At 41.5% G+C, this 6,000-nt stretch overlaps 1 protein-coding gene across 5 annotated transcripts in view; it reads right to left on the bottom strand.

Annotated features, from left to right (window-relative positions):
* DYNC1I1 (dynein cytoplasmic 1 intermediate chain 1) overlaps positions 1-6,000 on the bottom strand; it is a 185,861-nt gene that overhangs the window by 32,337 nt on the left and 147,524 nt on the right. The gene's annotated exons all lie outside the window — the stretch shown is intronic.

Raw genomic sequence — 6,000 nt, 5'->3', positions numbered from 1 at the left:
TTTTTTTTTTTTTTTTTTTTTTTTTTTTTTTTTTTTTTTTTTGGTACAGCTGGATGAGAGCCAGACCTCTGGCTCCAGAGGTAAAGGGCAAAACCTAAAAAATCCTGTCTGAACAGGCAGCTCCACCCTCTTCCCCAAGTCAGCTTGGCCTTTTGACAGAAAGTGAGCTCTGAAAAAAATTCATTCATTGACTTGTTTTTGGACAAAACTCAAAATTCTGAACTCACACCGCAGAGAGACCATTTTCATGAAATCCCAGCATGCTATTTTATCACCCTTTGTCATTCTCTATAATCAGATAAAATTAACATTTGGACAGTGATTAATCAAWGTAATCATTTTAATTGCTTTTATCAAAGAGAAAAACCTGCACTGGAAACGAGCATTGTCGAAGGAAAACAACTGCCTTAAGAACAGTCAAGAAGGAGCTTTGTGTGGTAATGGAGTGGTGAGGGAGACAGTTCTAGTCAGGTATCCAAAATAAGAGGAGTGAAATTCTCCCCTGAGACAGAGATTTGAGCCCCACCAAAATCAGTCAGAGGGAGGAGTAGTAAAGGATTCCACAGAATTTTCCTTAATTTCTCAGAATTCTGGCCGCAAATCAATGTGCATATGTATATGTGTGTGTGGTGTGGTATAAAGAGGCTGATTCCTTCCTGGTAGTGGTTTGGGAGAARCCAGAATAAGAAGAAGACTCAGGAGCTCAAAAGTGCTGACACTTCTGCCAGTTTAGGTGTGGCCTGAGGCTGTCCAGATGCAAGAAAGCCACCAAAAGCTACAGCAAGTGATTATCTGCCAGATCTGGGCTCCTGCATAGTCAGRGGTGGGCAGTAATAGCTGTCCCTCCAAGAGATATCTCAGTACAGTTACTTCTTTCCAGTGGCTGCACAAGAAACCAAAGTATGAAAGCTCTACATAATAAAAGAATGAAGAGGATCCAACTTCATATAAAGTAAGAGTCATATAAAATGCCTTACATGATAATATGAGAAGATACGGCACAAAGGATTTAAGAAAGCTTAGAAGACAACAGTAAGAARGAACATGTTCAAGAGTGAAAGTAGTGATACTTTTTAAATTTCACAAACTCCAGCTCTCATCTACACTTCAGTGTATGCAAGGTAAGGTACCTGAGTAACCTCTGCATTTCATTAGTCCCATTTTGCTGCTGGAGGCCTGGTTGATCCTGTTACAAACTGGAGAGGTGTGGCTGGCCCAAGTGGGCAGAATGGGTTTCATCAGGAAGTGTGGACACATTAAAATGAAAGCTTYACTCTCAGAAGATCCTACTGTGAAACCAGAGTTGTTCATAGTCACAAGACAKAGCYCAGAACAAAATGGCAAGATCAYCAGTGYCTCCCCTTGCAGAAGACAYGSTGTCCTGTCCTACTCAGGCAGACCYTTGGAGCATGACTTGSTTCCCAAACCATTGGGCAGGATATTCCAGGATATTCTTGTGGAGCTCCTACATTCTTCACAATACCTGTATATCCACTGGGATAGGAACATCTTCCATGAGGCAGGGGAATGGTGTACCCCATTAACCACATCGGTGTCTCTAATCTGTGACTCACTGTAATCACCAGCCACTTGAAATCAAAGACATTGACTCCAGCATTTCCAATTACAGTTATGAAAAAAATTCATGAGGAATAATTGACCCAGTAGTTGTAATAGTTCTCTAAGTTTACTGTCCTTTCATCATGAGTACGTGTTTGACTACATTTCCACATGTTTGACACACTTTCCACTTGTGTCTTTAACTTCAGACAATACTAACTGAAACACAAGAGGCTCTAACTCACCCATTTAAGGCAATTGAAATTATAATGGAGAATAGAAAAAAATAGAATAGAAATAGAATAGAAAAATAATAGAAAAAAATCTTAGCCAGTAACCAAATAACCTGAAAAAATGGTATTTTTAATGTAAAAACTAGTGAGTTCTTAATCTCAAAAAAATKACAATTTGACCATGCTATTGTGGTAAATTTAAAAAAATTGCCCATGTGTGCATGCATTTTCTTGGTGACCATGAAGTAGTGCCCTGGTTAATCCTGCAACACCATTTTCCATTGCAGTAAATTTGGTCTGTTAGGTGATTCTGATCAGATCCTATYAGCAAGGCTTTTGAGGAAAGGTACAGGTACCTGCCTATAGTAACACCAAAACTACYACATGCTTCTTTGGATTTTTCTAGTGGTGGGCTTCAGCTGGGCCTYGGAGGAGATGGTGGAGTCTGAAATTATATGCTGATAGGAAGGGATGAAGGTAAAATAATTTGCTCCAAGAGACAGGAGGGCTGGGTCGTACCCAGGGAATCAACAAACACATGGGCATAAGATATTCAAGGTACTCAAGAAATGTACTTGAGGGCACGTAGCATAGAAACGGGAATGTTTGCTGTTTGAAATGTGATTTCTCAAAAAAGCACAACTGCAGACTGGAACAACACAGCATAAAGAGAGAGAARAGCAGCACGTGAAGAGCATAAGGAAAAAAATGACAAAGGAAGGGGATGAGGAAGGCATGACCATTGATACACGGGCTAGTACAGTAAAACTGAGCACAAACACACCACGAATAGTCTGTCACTGAGGGCACACACGACCTCTGGCTCCATGCTAATGGTGGTGTGGTGGCCCTACTGCCAGTCTGTTTATCTCTGAGCCTCCCTCTGATTATGGCATTGCCACCATTACTTACATATTAGGCAGAGGGAGACAAGCATGGATGAGAACACRGCAATGTTGCTACATTACTCCAATCCCTGCCCATCTRAGCATGACTTAGGCGTAGGTGCAAGAGAAGAAAAGCAGTCATTAGCACCTCTCCTCAGTAGAAGGATAAGAGCTAAGGAAGACTTGTGAAGGATGAAAAAATTAAGAAAATCCAGCCCTCATTAACTCCCTTAGCAGCAGACAAGCCACCTTGTAGGCTTTAGCTGAAACTGGCTGATGTTTTGCTGTGCTTTAACAATTCCRAGATAGCTCCCATCTCTTGACACAATATCAAAAAATTTGCTCTCCAAACAGCAATTGCGGTAATAACAATACTTACATTTCATTATTTAACCTCATGCTATTCATTCATGAGGATTAGTGTTTAATTAATTAACAACACTTAGCATTTCCACTTAGCACTTTACCTCTTCAAAGCATCATACCAACACTACCTAATTAAGGGCAAAGCTCCACAGACACTTCACAGGGAGACTTCCCTTTGACAGCTGCGCATCCAAGACTTGCTCACGTGCTGCAGCRTGAATTCAAGTCAAATTCAAGTATTAAATTCATCAGGAACCAGGTAATGCCCTGGTTATCAGGTAATATATTTGCAAWTTCTGTTCCTTTTCCTGTTGCTTCTGGTTGCTAGCTATTCACCCAGGGATTTAATTATTGGCTAATGTGATGGATGATAATGTGAACCCTGTATTAGTATTACCTACAAAATGCTCATTCATCTGCTAGTGAAAATCYTATTCTCAGTCACCTGGTGAACTGCCTTTAGCTAGAAAATGTGTTAACCACAAAAACAGATTATAAAATGTCAAGGGAGGGTTTTTAAGGGAGATGGTGCTTTCAATCCATCAGTCAAATGCCTGCTATGAAAGTGCCTTTCTTGTAAGCACCCCAGGATGCTACACAACATCAATAGACAACATAAACACAAAGCTTTTATGGTTCACTTTACAATTGGACATTGACTCTGAACCTGTGAAACAGAAAGGAATTGAATTTCATGACCAAAGAGGATAATGTGCACAGGATTAAGCAGACAACACTGGCAGAAGCAGGAAAGCAATATGGCTTTGGATGCTGATAGGGAGATTAAATTTACAAATAAGAARCTAAAGGAATAAACCAATTCTGACTAAAGTCTCATAAGCCAGCAGAAGCACTCAATACTTCATATCAATCCATTATTTTTTTTTCAGAGCCCACTGATTGACTGAGCCTTGATTATGAAAACTGAACAAAGAGAGCCTTAAATATGTAGTAGCTCCAGCCAAGAAAATTATTCAGACAATATGGAAATAAACTCCTGATACAGTTGAATTGGGAGAAAAAGAAAACATTCATCACAATTCAAGAACTTATCTAATATCTCAGAGGATGTTTTCACAGGACAGTGGCTGGCAGGGCAGCAGCCTGGGGCTGCTACTGCTCAAACCTGCTCCAGAAGAAAGCAAGTGATCCAAAACAGSAACGCAGCTTCCAGCTCAGAGCGGTGCTGTGGTGGGTCACATGAACATCACAGCTCACCCAGCTCTGTCAAACRGCTTTCTCAGGAAGCCCCTCTTGCCAGATAAGCCACAGCTTGATAGATATTAGAAATTTAAATGGTTTGGTTCTTTGAAAACTGATTGTTTTGAACAAAATCAGACCCAACCATTTTGGCACTGGAATATGCCACAAGGATAACTGTGTATTACTATCTGCAGTCTTTGTGCTCAAAATGTGCTGTTTAGTTACTACTAACTCCTAAAATCCCAAGAGTTTAAAATAAAAATCAGGCTTTATTATCCCTTCACAGAATTTCATTTAAGCTGCAGATGAATGAGACCCTTATTGCCACATTCAACCTCAAGCTGAGGGTCGAACACACATCCAAGACTTTTCTGYACATGTCTGTTTGGAATTCAATACTTGCCTTTTATCTTCCCTTTACTCCCCACAAATTCTTCTCCCCTTACTCAGCTTCAACACTGCAGCATTCCCTTGCCCCCAGTCACCCTTGTCTCACACAGCAAATGGCCCATCTAGCCCCAGTGAACCAACACCTAAGCTCTCCATCCCTGGGCTATCCTGCAGCCATTTCTAATGTGTCCATCCAGGAGCCATCCCAGACCCATTCCCACCTGCCTGTGCCCACTCCTCTGGAACACTACTTCTTTGGTTAAGGCTGGGTCTAGTGATGTGTATAGTTACATGTGAATTAGATAAATGATGCACCTTTCTCATTACRAGTTTCCTGACATGGAGTGCTCAAGCCAAAACCTTCAGCTGTGGTCACTGTGGATCAGGAAAAGATCCCTGGTAATTTGCATGCACAGTGGATCAGGCTGTTAACAAATGCATTGGGAAGCTACTATGGAAGATGATTCAAGTTATCATCTAGGTAACTGTGCTGCTKTTTCCAGCACAAGGCTGTCACATGAGCCCTTCTGACCACTTTTGTAGTTACATTTGTTGTGCATCTGTTCCAGCATCTCCAAGCCCTGATGTCTTGCAGGAACACATGCTGAGATACTTCCTGACTGGAGTCMGCTCCCAGTAGTGGAACTCCACTGGGGGCAGCTCAAGATGTTAACCAAATGCAAGCATAAAACCAACTTGGTTAAGACAAAAATCTGACGTTTGGAAGGCAGTTCTCTACTCTGGTGTATAAAAAAAATTACTTAGATGACTTATATAACTGGGATTTTATGTCTCACTCTCATTTTACTCAGCCTGTACAGTAAACCAGGTTGGTCTGTTTAGTCTGTCCCATGGAGTGTTGGGGTTTCAAAGTTTCACAGGACTGTGACATTTTTGCTGCCCTCTCTGAAAGAGGTCACAGGCAGATGGCCACAGAGTAGTCAGCAACAGATCCGTGGTGGTCATGAATCTAAGTTCCAGCATGTACTTCCTTGCTGCTTTCAGTGTCTAATGTCAGTGGGACAATTTATCCCTTTTGGCTATCACAGCCTCCTCCAGCAGTGAATTTCACAATTGATATTGATTGCACTGAGTTGTACATGCACTTCCACTGTTGCTTCATCAGAGGAAAGTGTTCCTGCTGCTGCACCACCACGGTGCATACTATAAGCCTTGCAACTTAACCTGCACAGGGAGTGCTGAATGGATTATTTGATGGCTGGGAGTATAAGACACCCTCATCTCCCTGCCTGGTGAAACTGCTCAGCACTAGGGTTAATACTGAAATGCAGGCCAGCTGAAGCAACCTCTAAAGGACAAGGTATGCTCTAGGGCAAATATGATTAAGAGTTAACACCAGC

This window comes from Malurus melanocephalus, unplaced genomic scaffold (genome assembly GCF_030028575.1).
Source record: "Malurus melanocephalus ecotype Western Australia unplaced genomic scaffold, MMel_1.1 scaffold_130, whole genome shotgun sequence".
Taxonomy (NCBI): Eukaryota; Metazoa; Chordata; class Aves; order Passeriformes; family Maluridae; genus Malurus; species Malurus melanocephalus.
Note: the sequence above shows the minus strand (reverse complement) of the source record. Positions and strands in the feature narration are given on the sequence as shown.